Below are 15230 nucleotides of genomic sequence, written 5' to 3'. Positions count from 1 at the left end.
AAGGTCAGCACGCTGCTTCTGTCAGCAGAGCACGGCAGTGGCTTAAGGCAAACCTAAATGCTACTTATGCACACTCTCCTACTTTCTTCTCTCTCATCCTACACCTTTCTGATGTTCCACAATATATCCATACTACTCCGTATGCTGTCAAAATCAAATAATATTATTTGAACTTATTTCACATTATTCTGTGCAAAATACAATACAATGAAGGTATTCGGGGGCTTATTTTACATTTGCAAGTCACCAATTCTCGGCATGTTTAGGCCTCAAATATTAAAACGCTAATTATTTTAAGAGAAGATCATTGCAATTTTAAATTTGGAAATTAAACACTTCTGGAAGCGGCGGCTTAGTAAATAAACCACTTAAACTACAAATATGCAACTAGGGCCCAAATGTAATAGGGTGAGAGTTTAGCAGTAAACTCTCACACTTTTTAAACTCGGCAAATGTAACAGAGTCCGAGAACATGCAAACTGGCATGTTTTTAGACTAAAAAAACGTAATTTAAACTATCAGGGCGGGATGTACTAAGCAACGCATCCGCAATGTGGTACAGCCCGTCTGTCTTTGGGTACATACCGCGGTTCATTAAGAGCTGGCCATTGCGATGACTCCGGGCAGAGGGACTTCTGGGTTTAACACCCAGAAGTCCCTCTGGCATCCTTCTGCGTATGTGTGGGTCGCAGGGGGTTATGGGAGAGATCCGATCGGATCCCTCTCAAGGGCAAGCGTCCCGATAAGAAACCCATAGGCCTCTATTGGGTAACGCCACCTTCAGCTATCAGTTAGCTAGGAGCCTATGGGGGGGTATTCAATTTGAAGCGAAAAGTCCGTGCTGGACTTTCCGCTCCACATCGGAGGTTTTGACGGGGATAAAGTATCGGGCGCATGCCCGCTTTATCCCCGTATTCAATTAGGAAGCTGGCGGAAAGGTAAGTATCGAAAAAATTCGGGAATTTTCAGGACATGTTCCTGGGACCCCCCTAAAGATGTCCAGACAAGGGGGATCACTATGGGTACCCCCCTTTTGCCTGCTGAAGGGAGTCAGGGTTTTTAAATAGCAGCGGCAGGTGCATATATGCGGCTTTGAAGAAGGTGATGAAGAATAGCATTTAGCAATTTTTTCGGGGAAAAATAACTATGCCCATCAAATTTGGAGTACTTGAAAATGGGTGCAAGCATATTTTTAAGTCCCTAAAATGATTTTTTTAAATTCTTCAAAAATGCACCTGCCGCTATCACCCGCATTGAAGAAAACACCTGCCACATACTTTGAAACCCCTCTGGATTTCATTTAGCTATTTTAGAAGTGTGTTCCCTATTTATTTATTTTGTAACCCCAAAAACAAGAGATATGGTAAGAACTTACCTTTGTTATCTCTGTTTCTACGAAGTCCATAGGGTCCACAGGGTTGACCTTGGTGGTATAGGTTGGGAACCAAATCCGGGCACCATGCAGTTAAAGCTTTTAGCTCCCAGGATGCACTCTCCCTATAACCCCACCCCCAAGCCAGAGGCACCTCAGTTTGTAAGTAGCCAAAGGCCGGAGGAGGAGAGAAAAAAAGAGAGAAAACTGGAACACTCGATAACCATACTCACAGAAATGGGAGACGGAAAACCGGTGACCAGTCACACAGCCCATTTGAAGCCAGGTGCGTCAGGGCGGGCGCCCTGTGGACCCTATGGACTCGTAGAAACAGAGATAACAAAGGTAAGTTCTTACCATATCTCTTGTTTTCTACTTCAGGGTCCATAGGGGGTCCACAGGGTTGACCTTGGGGATGTCCCAAAGCAGTTCAACCAAGGGAGGGGACGCTCCTGTGCTGAGAGGAGAATCCGCAGCCAAAAAGGAAGCATCCTGAGAGGCAAAGGAAAACAATGCCTAGAACCTTAAAAAGGTGTGGACAGAAGACCACGTGGCCACCTAGCAAGGCAAAACAGCCAAGGCGCCACAGCGAGCCACCCACGAGGGTTACATGGCCCGAGAAAAAACAAGCATCAACAACAGAAAGGCCTACTCATGGGTAGGCCCCTGAAGAAGACATACGAGGCCGTCCAGCCAACATTTGGCCATAGGCCGGCCATCCTTTCCTGTTAAAACCAGAAATCTCAGACCACCAATAAGGAGTCCGATTTCCGTCAGGAACTTGAACGGATCACATAAATCCACAGAGGCCGGACCACAGTCAATGAGGCCACACCAGCCGAGAGGACTGGGGACTGAATGGCCGCACCATAAGTTCCAGAATAATATGGAACCTAAAAATCACTAAGAAGAAACACAGGGTGAGAGCAACTCACACCCTGACAAGATGCCCTCCAGAAGAGGGAGCCACATGAGAACGCTCCCAATTCCGACACTCACCTGGTTGATATAAACTCCCTGAGAGAAAGAGAGAAAGCCAAAGCAATAGACCATGTAATGGCTATCACAACCAGCGGTTCCATTAACTTTCCCCGGAGTTAACGAAGAACTACTACTAACTCCCAAGGAGTCCCTAGGGAGGACAAATGGAGGCATAATCCAGAAAACACTCCAAAGGATGAACTGGATATCAGAGCGGAGCAATTCCATATCTTAATCATACTGACAGTGTAGAGATCTGCACTGTCAGGAAGGCCAGGCCGAGGGTGAAACCCAAGCCAGCCGGAAGGAATGCCAGAATATCTGGAAATCCTGGACACCAGAGGATCGTATCGACAGGTATAATACCATAAGAATTATGGCTGCCACAGTTTGTGGTAGGTCCCAGCAAAAGCTGATCCATGTGCTCTAATCATTCCAACGATGACAAAGCCAGGGAAGCCATAAGACCACTGTAGGGATGCAGTCAAAGACAAACGACCCAGGTCCAAGGCAAACCCCAGGACCCTGAGACAACAGGTCTGGGCAGTGAAGCATCAGGAATGGAGTATCGATGGAGAGACTCCGAAAAACCAAGTACCCCTGACATCTGGGGCAATCAGGAGCCACCAGCAGGAAAGCATCTCCGTCTCGATTGAAACACTTCCCTCGAGGAAGAATGGAGACTGGAGAACACAGGTACGCAAATTGGAAGAACCACTTCACCGACAAAGAGTCACTGAAGGTTGCTTCAGAATCCCCAGAGTTGGACTGTAACACCATAGTGTGATAGAGTCAGAAGGCCATGAGTGTCACCTCAGGAGGGCCCCCCCCCCCTGCTCACCAGGAGATGAAACCTCTCTTGGGGAAGAGACTAGTCCCCGGGATGCACGTCGTTACGGCTGAGGACTCCCGCTTCCCAATGGAGAGCACCTGAAATGAACACTGTCGAGATGGTCGGGAGGAGACCCTCAGACAATGTCCGAATGTATGACATACCTGACATTGCCACCCAACGAACAGTATTGCTAAAAAGGAAGCCACTGTTCTGACCCTGTCGGACTGAACTTTTTCAGGTTCACCGGGAAACAAGGGCTATACCAGAGTGAAGGCCCAAGACAGGCTAAAGTTCCAACAAGTTAATTGACAGGGTGGAATCGACAGACATCCAACTGCACTGAAATGGATGCGAACCAGACACTGTCCTTAGCAAAGAATACCCTGGACGAGATGGTCATAGTCACCCGAAAAGGGACCGACTTGCCTCCGGGGAGAGCATCATCGTTTGAACAGTGATCAGACAGAAAAAACTTGTTCCATCTGGAGATAAGCCAATTATGGAAAGGCCTGGAATGGAACTAAGCCCATTCCACCCTTCCAAAGGCAGACACTGAATAGTGGACCATGCATCCCAGAGTGTAAAGACATATGTCGACTGCGCAGACATCCATGTACTCCTAATGGAAGAGTGGAGATTCCGTCTTACGCCAGAAGAATTCTCAGATTCTGAGAATCCAGCAGGGCTCCTAGGTGAAGAATACCCAGAGAGGGATGCAGGGAGGACTTTTTCCCCATTGATTAAACGTCTGCACCCTGAAGAAGCCACAGTCAACCTGACCCGGCTGTAAAGTACCCCGGTGATCCTGCTAAGAGCAGGAGGCCATCCAGGTACAGGAGCATTTGGATATACTGAACAGAAGAACTGTCAGAAAATCCAAAACGCTGGTAAACCCCCGTGGGGCTGAGAACAGTCCCAACAGGCAGAGCCCGAAAAACCATAAGTGCTGTGATACAGCAAACCTCAGTCCATGCTGAGGCAAGGTCTCTGTAAGTACCCGTAGGCACGCGTCCTGTATATCCAGTGATACCATAAAGTTCCCAGGTTCCAAACATAGTATGATGGAGCATAGGGATTGCCTCCTGAGCCCAGGTAGCTTTAGGAACTGGTTCAGGGAATTGAGACAGAGAATAGGCCAAAGAGGACCATTCAGCCACCACACCAGAAAGAAAGCAGAACAAACAGTCCCTCGCTGAGAAAGTGGGGATGGCCCAATTAGCTCCGCTTACCGCAACAACTGTATAGCTTTCTGGATTCGTAAGGCCCTGTTCGGGTCCGAATAAGTGCCTGCGTACCATCACATGGAAATAGGCCGCCTGAGCAAAGAGAGGGCGTACCCTCCTACCCACGTAGCCGCGGCAACCAGACACTAGTATCAGGCGAACTGAGAAAATCGCCATCTCCCAGTGGTAGGCCTGTCTCGTCATGCTGACGATATATCCGTAGGTTCAGAAGCAGGATCGGCTGGCAGTCCAGGCCTGCTCGGTTGAAGAAACAGACCTTTAGGCTGACCCAGAGGACAAAAAGACTTAATAGACTTAGTCTGAGACCCTGTAGTGGGCATAGCTGAAGGCGGGAAATTTGTACTGCCACTGTCAAAGTCAGGACTCAACAAAATCTACCCTATAGATGGTATCTGCACCTCTGCATTCCCAGAGCGCAGCCATAGGGTATTACGGAGGATACCGTCGCAGCCGGAACTCTGAAAGTTAGGAGACTGGTATCCAATATAGGCATGTCCACCTATGACAACTGCATATATTACGTGAGCGACCAAATACATTTAAACCCCAGACGTGTTGGAGGGGAAAAAACATTACAAATGCATCAGCTCAGTATGCAATAGTATTAACCAACCATGCTATAGCCATGGTAGGATGGGTAACACCCCTGAAAGCGAGTATACTGATTTCAGGCAGAGTTACCACCTACGGATCAGAAGAATCCGACCACGCAGGAATGGGATGCGTAGTAACGTCTGTAATCCGACGAGTAACACGCCCATCCACCCCAGGAGGGGCTCGTGATGACCCTCAGCTAATTTGGGACAGGAGGCCAAACACTGTTGTAATACCTCATAACTGGCAACAGCCAGAGTCCCGCCATGCGATCCCCCCACTAGTCAGCAACAGGGAACCAGATGGCACGTAATACTGAGGGTGTATGATACAGGTGCAGGTCAACATTCACTTTAACCAGAATGGACCTGCCACCAGCCCTAAAGCAGGGATAATAATACCTGAAATAGGCTTCCCCCCGTGTAAGAGGGAAAGAGCCCAAAACAGCATCCAGTTCACGGCAGAGCCAACTGGGAAGTAACCACAGGGCGTCAACCACGCCAATTTGCGTTTCGTAGAAAAACGACATCCACCCAGGGTGGCTGTTGTGGTAATCCCTGCAAGGGGCATGACAGACTATTGTGACACCAGGGAGAATTCATATACTCGAAAAACCCCTGCAGGGAGCGATAGTCTGTGTCACAGGGGAAGAGTGCAAGAAACTGCGAGATACCCTGAGATGAAAAAGGGCAGTATGGTGAAGTAACCCCAAGTGAGGTACAACAATGGGGCCCGCCCGGCGATCCGCAATTAAGAGGATCCCGAGAAAACACCGGCACCCGATGACGCCACATACAGAACCCTTTAAGAGTTAAATCCTCCGCACTAACACCTGCAGCACATGGCTTGCAGGATAGTAAAAATGGGTGCAGTATAACGCTCTATCTCCTGGTCAGACATATCTGACCAAGCCTTGCGATCAAGCAGCACTATACTGGTCCTGACTGATACTAAAAATTAGCTGCAGGGACCCATTTTCAGCGTATGCAACACACAGTTCCACTCAAAATATGGCAACGTGCAGCACGCAACCGTATGTGACAAACCTCACAAATATTAACAAGTATATAAATGTGAGGTCTCAGAACCACCCCAAGTACAGCTGTATTAGGGCAGATAAGGAAAAGGGATAGATATACACTGACAGGTGAGAGAATAAAGTACAGACAGTCAGCACTAGCATAAGTCACATACAATGCAGATATACACATATATACATTAACAATGTCATATAATATACTGCACTATTACACTGCATGCAACTTACCCAGATTCAGTGTCTGGGAAGGCTACAGCGCTGTGTACACTGACCTGATGGTGAGGTACGCAGGGGGACTGGACTCACTGCCATCTCCAGAGATTTCTGCTGCACCACAAGAAAATGGCCGCTGGAGACCTCAGAAGAAGCGTGGCCCGCTGAGGAAGCAGCTCAGCGACGCCAGACTATAGATACTGAAAGGCGCGCTGAGCTGAGGGGAGGAGCCGCTGTAACAGGGAAGGCTGCCTCCCCTGGCCGGCTATTAACCCCCGGGACGCCGGCTCCCTGCACCGAACACTAAGTCCCTGGTGGTCTAGTGGACACACGGGGTATGGGGGGCCCGCCGCCACTGCCGATGCCTCCGGTCTGTCCCCAGAGACCGGAGGCACAGGACTGCATTTCAAATGCACGGATCACCGCAAGCGGTGACCCGCGCCTTACCTGCTCCCCGTGGATCCGGCAGCAGTCCTGGGCGCCCGCAGAGTCCGGCTAGTACAGACTCTGGGGTCCCGCTGAGATCCCCAGATCTGTACTGGCGTCTCAGCGCCAGCGGGGTGACGGAGCGGCAGCTTAGACGTCCTATGGACAGTCCGACGCTGCCGCACTGAAGAATCCAAAGTAAAAATAAAAAAACTTTGTCCTTTAGAAAAAATAAAGCTTAGGGACTGCTAATCAGCTCCCCACTGCACTAAACGGTGACCCGACTCCGGCCGGGCACCAACTTAAACTGAGGTGCCTCTGGCTTGGGGGTGGGGTTATAGGGAGAGTGGACCCAAGTGCATCCTGGGAGCTAAAAGCTTTAACTGCGTGGTGCCCGGATTTGGTTCCCAACCTATACCCCCAAGGTCAACCCTGTGGACCCCCTATGGACCCTGAAGTAGAAATGTAAAATATTTTTTAGGGGTGTCCCGAATTTTTTTTCAAACTTTTTTTAACACACATTAATTTTAGGGGACATTCCCAGGGGTGCAGGCTATTTTTTTTAAGCCTGCACCCCTAAACCCCAATTCTGCACTTTATTTCGCCACCTATTATGTGGTGAAAAGTTATCCCCATTTTTTAACAAAAAATGTTTGTAATTGAATACGGGGATAATTAAAATAGGCCAAAATTACGTCATCGGCAATAAATCATCACCGATAACGGCCTTTTCACCTCTAATTGAATATGGCCCTATGTCTCACTATGAGTAACCCAAGAGGTACATAAGTGATGTTGATAGTTCCTAGTTTAAGTGGAGATTACTGAATACATTCAGCAATATGTTAGCACAGACTACTGGCAGTAAAGCACTGCTCTACAGGTTAGGTAAATGTGATAGCAGTGGCTGTGACAAGTTCAGGAAAGCAGAATAAAACCAGGAAACCAGGAAAATAATGGAAAAATGAACCATACACAGCATAGTGTGTGGAGAGTAAATGAACCTGGCAGGACTACACTAAGGAGGACATTCAAAATATTTCCATAGTCCCCTAATGTGAACAGATTTTGATAGAATACTTGCTCCGGGTCAGTATATCTAATTCTGTTTCGATTGTGACATTATCATCACCATCATTCATTATCATCATAGTTAATTGTCCTCCTTTTTTATATATTGTTAATATTTGGCAGCATTTCCTTTGCAAGGCTGGGATAAATTCAATTCACAAAACAAATAAAATTAGATATATTCTTATTTTTAGTGAGGTGGTGTTTTATGTTTCATTAATGTGTTTCGTTCTGGGGGGGAGCAATTCAATTCCCAGCAATGAGCCTGATTCTAATATGTTCATACACCCGATGGTTTACGCACATATCCAATGTTTGGGAGTCTGCGCATGCGCAGGACATGTTCTGTGCATGTGCAGAGTGGTCCTGCGTTATCGCTTAAAGGGGGACGGTGACCGGGACCTTTGTACGAATGCAGGTCACCCTTGTTTTGTAGGTGTGCCAAGCCCAGGGTTTGCATTGTCGAAAGCAGACTTCCTGGACCTGGTAGAGGGGTTCTGATGGCCAGGTTGAGTAAGCTTCGGCTTAGACAGCCTGGCCGAGGGCAGCAATCATTGCGACCAATGGTTGTTATGGTGATCAGTGGCAGCACTCGAAGCGCACATGCATACAGGAAGTGACCCCAGACACCTCCGGCTGCATTTGCTTTTTTGTTGGCCGGTATTGCAGAGCCTCTTCCTTGCACATCGAAATCAGGCCCAATGTGTGGCTGCAATGAGTGGCTGGGCAGATCAACATTGCTCATATTATATTGTGGTATTGGGGTTAAGGCTCAGAAGTGCTGTGGAAGGGTTGTCTGGCCCTACTGTGGTGTTGAAGAGAAGGTGACTTTAGTTATGTTAATAATAGTTAATTATTTGGTTGTGGATGAATGGAAAACATACAATATCAGCACTAATATTGAACATAAACATAAAAACTATAAGCAAGATTCTACTAGCAGTCTTAAAATATGTAGCTGTTAGCATTACCTAAATCTATAACAGCAAAAAACTTTGCATTCAGTCTAAACATAATCACATTGTTATATTTGTTTTTGTTTTTTGAAATTCCTCAGTAAGTTTTTCAAATATAAATCACAGAAATTAAGTGCATGTAATTGTTATGGATGTAATTGTTCATGTGAACTCATTTGTTGAACCAAGAGCCTGGATTTATTTTGTCACATTTGTAGCAATTGTTAATGTTCCAGAGAACAATATACAGCAAATGTCTCTGGTGCTTTTTGTCCCTTTAAACAATATTCCCATAATTAAAGTTTCCCTATTGAGATCTGTTTGTAGCTCATACAAATAGGCGGAATGGCACCATATTTAGTAAGTATACTGTTCAAAGCATGGGCATAAGAATTGTTTGGGAAAAGAAAAATGTATAAATTCAGCCAACGGGAAAATATGGTGCCTTACAAAGTAAAATGCATGAAACCGTACCAACAAATGAATAACTAAGAGGAACCTAAAATCAAATTTCACATTTTTATTTTTTTCTCTTTGTAAAAACTGAAAAAAGAAACAGAACTGACCACAAATTTTTATTTCAAAATCAGAAAAGTGCGCACTGTAGTTAAGAGAGCAGAAAATCAGAATAACTTCCTCATCAGCAATGTCATCGAACATCGTGCGCGAACTGTGGGTGAGCTTTAAGCTGTAGGGACAATTCTTCTGGCACATTAGTTCAGCTTCTTAATTTTTTACAAAGAGGAAAAAAAAAAAAAAAATAATAACAATAATAAAATTTTAGGTTTCTCTTAGTGATTTATTTGTTTGCACATTTTCATGCATTTTACCTTGAACTGCACCATATTTTCCCCTGTCAGCAGATCCTGGAACTACATTTTTTTATTTCACGGAATCTTCACCCCATAGAATGCTTACTAAGTTTGGTGGCATTCCACCTATTAGTTAAGAGTTACAGACATCTCTGAATGGGATCGCTATGAATGACCGCTGGACGAGAGCACGGCGGTCGAAATCCCAATGCCGGTAGCCCGAACAGCAGAGATCTTGATAGAGGTGAGTAAACTACCTAACCCTCCCCTCCTCCCCTAACCCTAACCCTCCTTTAGGGATGCCTAACCCTAACCTCCCCCTTGGTGCCTAACCCTAACCTCCCCCCTGGGGTGCCTAAACCTAACCCCCCTTCCCCTAGCCTAACCCTAACCCTCCCGGGGGGGGTGCATAACCCTAAATCCGCCCAGGGTGCCCTAAACCTAACCCTGTCCCCCCCGCGGCTATGAGGACGCGTGGACCGTACTGACCTTGGGCCTGATTCAGAGCCGCTCGTAATCGGGCACTCGTTCGTTCGTTCCGAGCGATGTTTGCACAACTGCGCATGTGTACTAATCGTAATACGCATGCGCGAACCAGTCAGTGCGGCCGAAAATCGTTTGTTCGCTAAATAGCGAATGCCTGCTATTTTGAGTGACAGGAGGAGGCGTATGTGGGTGGTAACAGGGGAAGGTGCTTGAAAACGGGGAGTGGAGATCCGAACGCAGGCGTGCTTAAAGGTCAAAACAGGCGTTTTATGGGTGTGCATAATTAATACAGCAGCGTCATTGACCACGTCACTGGGTTATTTTATAGTCAGAACTGCTCGCAAGATTGCGGTAGGAAAAACCAACCACAAGAATAGCGAGCAGTTCATACGCTGGTCGATGTACTCGATTAATCTAATAAATAGCGGACATGACGTAGGATGCGAGCGGCCAGGGGGCGTAGTTTCCCAAAAAACAACCGCAAGTTTTGTTCGCTCGTTCAAACATAGAGGCGTGAACAGACCGCAAAGAGCGAACGGCTCATTTGAATAGCCACCCCTTTTTAATGAACGAGCGAGCGCAAATAGCGTCCGGCTCTGAATCAGGCCCCTTGTTCGGTCCCGCGTTGTTCTAGATTCCGGCGTCAGGATTATGATAGGCGTTGGTATTTCGACGCCTATCAATAATCCCTTGCCGGCATTCTGTCGTCGGGATTGTGACCGGCAGCCGACTGCATCCCATTTTACATATGTACTAAGCACCTTCGTCCCGGTAAGTAACACCACCTACAGGTGGCATACCCAATAGAGGCCTATGGGTTTCTTACCAGGACGACTACCCTGAGAGGGATCCGATCGGATCCCTCTCATCACCCCCCGCAGCCGCAGTCCTTCGCATGCACAGAAGGACGCCAGAGGGACTTCTGGGTGTTAAACAGGAAGTCCCTCTGTCCAGGGGCATTGCAAAGGACAGCTCTTATCAGGAGAGCTGTCCTTTGCTATGTAAATCGCAATTCTAGGTACATACCGTGGTAATCAACTGCAGTATGTACCCGAACAGAGGCGGGATGTATCGCATCGCGGAAGCGATGCTTAGTACATCCCACCCATAACATACATACTCAGCGGCCACCCGCTTGCATTCGGGCACTTATAATTCCCCAAGCTGTGTTTTGTCATTACAATTAACAAAACTCAGATGTAGTCCTCCAAAGTGGCCTGGATAACTTGAGGAACCCCTGATTCTTAAGTTGCATGTTGACTGTCTGAAAGCCACCAACAAACAGAACACCCTAAGTCCTACTGGAAGAAGCCATGGCATTGTACGCACTTGGAGTAGAAATGTAAAGTAATTACAAATATGTATTTAGAAAATTCATGTGAAGAACTGACAACCAGCTAGTCCAATATGAGAAAGTAACATACATATCTACGGTAATCCTACTGTAATGTAATGGAACATAACATAATTGTACTATAAGCATAACTAGCAGTTATCTCAAACTAAAAATAAAAATATCTAGTAAGAAAATACGCATTTCCATATTGGAAATATGGAGATAAAAGTACACAGTCATCCATATGCACAGTCGCTCGTTTTGTACACTTACCACTCCTACTGACTGTAGTGACGAATGAGGGACAGAAGGGACGGGCGAGCACAGGCCAATAGCGACTGAGGTAGACGTGGTTGTAGACGCATATACATCTGTCAGGAGCTGTACCTACCATGGGTGCTGGAGGGCTGGTATAAGCATACACAATCAGCCGCTCTATTTAGCCACTTCTGGTCGGCTGATTGCAGATTGACCTCTGTAGCTGAAAGTACTTAACTCAGGGGAAGCTGAATCAAAGCTTGGAGAAAGATAAAGAGTAGAGAGATAAAGTACCAACCAATCAGCTCCTGTCACTTTACATTGAAAGTTTAAAAACAACGCATAACCCCTTTAGCGCTCGCTTAAGGGGTTATATCATCTTATTTAACAAACAGCGGTTCTCAAAGATTACGGCTGTTTGTCACTGCATCGCTCACGCCATGGCAAGAGAGATGCGGTCCCCTTTGCCAGCAATGGAGACCCAGCAGCAGCCTTTCTTGCTTCAGCGAAGCCTCCCAGGCACTGCCGGGTCCCCGCAGGGTTAATAAGTTATACGCATGCGCAGACTGATTATCACGCATGTACATGGCAGAATAGCCCGTCGCTGGCAACAGGTGAGAGGAGGACCCCGCCGACAAGGAGGTCGTCGCTGGACCTCGCTGGCCAGGTAAGTAATGCTGATTACCAGTGGCCTTTTCATATTCATTAGCATCACTGCGATACTAAACAAAATATGCCGCTGGTATTTAGATTTGATGTTGAATGGGGGCCCCGTGTTTGAAAAGTGTCAGTTAGGAGCTGATTGGTTCGTACTTTATCTCTCTCCACTTTATCTCTATCCAAGGTATAATACATCTCCCCCTACAGCAGCTATATTATATGAAGCCTTGGCCATCTATATAGAATACTTAATTAATATTTCCATTTGTACTTCGGCAAGAAAGAAAGACAATTCTGATATGATTTAAAAAGGGGAAAATAACATGTTTGTATTTCGTTTAATTTCACTTAAATTTACTTTGTATTTGTGTTTAAGTAGATTTTAGAGAAGAATTAACATCTGGACAATGTTATTAATAAATGTGACTTTCTTATTAATAACATTGTCCAGAAATATTCTCCCTTGTGTATATGATACTTCTAGACATTACTATATTGTATACAATTAGGATAATGCGACGTAAGCATTTCCTGCTAATACTGTTGGCCACATTTCTCTTTGCTGTGATGGTGCACACATTTGCTCCCCTGGCAGTAATCATGGAGTATACGATAAAAATGCACCCATGTAGATCTACATGAATCTGACACATGCTGCAGGCGTTTAGAGAGGCAGAGGAAGGAATAGGCAAATTAATATAGATTGAATACAGTAAGGGCATATTTGCGAGACTGCAAACAGATGCAGATTGGCACAGAGATGCATAACCACCTGTCAAAGCACCTGTCCAGAACTAGCTAGCCTCTTCTTATGGTCTGATTACCAAATGCACCACTGACACAAGGGAAACTTAAACCGGATGTAGTTACCATCCTGGCGGTCAGGATGCCGGCACTCAGAATACCGGCACCAGAATCCCGACAGCAGTCGGAATCCTGGCGCTAGAATCCGGCATCCCAACGGTATTAGGGTTAGCAGGAGAGTTAGGTTTAGGCTCTATAGGCTCTATAGGCTGCAGAGAGGGGGGGGTTACAGTTAGGCTGTGGGCGGGAAGGGTTAGGGTTAGGCCTTACGATAAGGTGGTTTAGGGGGAGGGTTAGGACACTTACCTAATTGGGTGAGGATTCTGACTGTCGGGATGGTCATGTCGGCATTCTGACCCCCGGGATCCCGTACCCAACCCACTTAAACATAAGCACACATACAACTTAGTTATTACATCTTATTGGTGACTTTGTTGTTCCCAACTGCACGGCAGCACAGTATGATGGTCACGTCATAATAATAATAGCTACATGTCAGTGTACAATATAGTAAATTTGTTATGTAGTTATTATATGGGAATCATGTCTTCAGATAGCAATACTTCCCAGACTTGCGTGTTTACATTGCCAGCAAGATAACATATCTGCTATCTGCTGTGCACATACAATTTTATCCGGCATATAGACCAGAGATTATAACTGTCATATCCAAAGGTCATAATAACAAAACCGACAGGAAGATAATGCAATGAAATCTGAATGCAACATTCCCCTTTGAGGTATGTGCATTCTGTATTATCCAATGGAAATTAAAAGTTCTTCAGGCATACTATAATCATCATACGGAAAAAAGATTTAGTTACAGTATATACAACAGCAACTTTAAGACCTTCGGCTGGCACTTCAGTATATGCGATATATAAGGCTGAACAGCAGCGTGGATGCACCAGGACCATGACTGCAATATTCCAAAAATGGGAAATAAACATAAAGTTTGCAAGACACTAGTATTATACCTACACAATACATTACGCACCTGCTAATGCCTTTCCAGCTCATATCTTGCGATTGCTATGTTGTGAACAGCCAAAATAGTAGCAGTATACCATTTTGACCAGCAAGTTATTTGTGTATTTAAAGACAGCAGACTGTTTTATTTTTATTCCAACATGAAAGGAGACCATATTAAATGCTATGACAGGTGCTGGAAAATGAGATTTAATGCTAGGGTTCAGGAGGACATACCAAGGAGGCGAGAGTCATTTAATAATGTGCCAATGCACAGAATGAATTCTGGGGAGCCACAGATAGGTTACTTTAAGGAAACCTGCTATGCATTATTGTAAGTGATGTCATGAAATATATATAGTATCACTGCTCAGGGCAGGACATCAGGAGTAAATAGTTTGTTACCGGCAGATATCTGTATCATTGGGTGCACTGTATTGTAAAGTGCCCAGTCAGTGGATGGATGGCAACAGAGCCCACCAGTGTCAGGGCAGCATTCCTCCCTGGCTCCCCTTTGTTCCATGCTGTCTGTAATCCCATCCTCTGCCTTTGTTCCATTCCCCTTATTGCCTGCAGTGCTGAGAGGTAGCAGAGGATACAAAGCCAGGGGCAGGAACATTACAGTACAGCAGATGTCAGACATAACAGGACAGTGCAGTGAGGATGAGGGATAGCAGGTATAAATCAGAGATTGGGCACTCACAATGTTTGCCAGGTCTCCCTGTGTGTCCTCCTCAGTCACCATGCGCGCTTCCCTGGGCATAGAGGAGGAAGCCTGCTGCAGCAGCTGCTCTGGGCTGTGCCCTCTACTTGGTCCCGTTATCCCACTAGACATGTGGGATCTCCCTGTCCGGGCATCCACTCTCTCCAGTCTCCTAGTCCAGTGCTCTATACAAGGGGCAGAGCAAAGACCGGCGGTGCCCAATGAGCGGCCGGCATCTGCATTGTCCGTCTGCTCGTCGCGCTCCCCCTCCCCACCTGCTGGAAGCGCCTCCCGCTCGCCTTCTGTGCTGCTCTCTCTGCTACACACTCACACTCACTGACTGATTGAGGATAGTGAGTGACAGGGACTGAAGTCCCCTGGGTGTATCCCTTACTGGGAACGAATAGAATTGGGCACTAAGCTTTATTCTGCCTGTGGATTAGTCACTAGCCCTGGCAACTGAAGTTGCAG

General features: G+C 46.3%; 1 protein-coding gene across 1 annotated transcript in view; it reads right to left on the bottom strand.

Annotated features, from left to right (window-relative positions):
* SLCO5A1 (solute carrier organic anion transporter family member 5A1) overlaps window positions 1-14960 on the bottom strand; it is a 108554-nt gene extending 93594 nt beyond the window's left edge. Inside the window, exon 1 of the mRNA XM_088471581.1 lies at window positions 14760-14960. The gene's annotated coding sequence lies outside the window, so the exon portion shown is untranslated. The remainder of the gene's footprint in view (window positions 1-14759) is intronic.
* Window positions 14961-15230: the final 270 nt, after the last annotated feature.

This window comes from Taudactylus pleione, unplaced genomic scaffold (assembly GCF_031769625.1).
Source record: "Taudactylus pleione unplaced genomic scaffold, aTauple2 ptg000114l, whole genome shotgun sequence".
In the NCBI taxonomy this organism is placed as follows: Eukaryota; Metazoa; Chordata; class Amphibia; order Anura; family Myobatrachidae; genus Taudactylus; species Taudactylus pleione.
The sequence above is the reverse complement of the archived record's forward strand: the minus strand, read 5'-3'. Positions and strand labels throughout refer to the sequence as shown.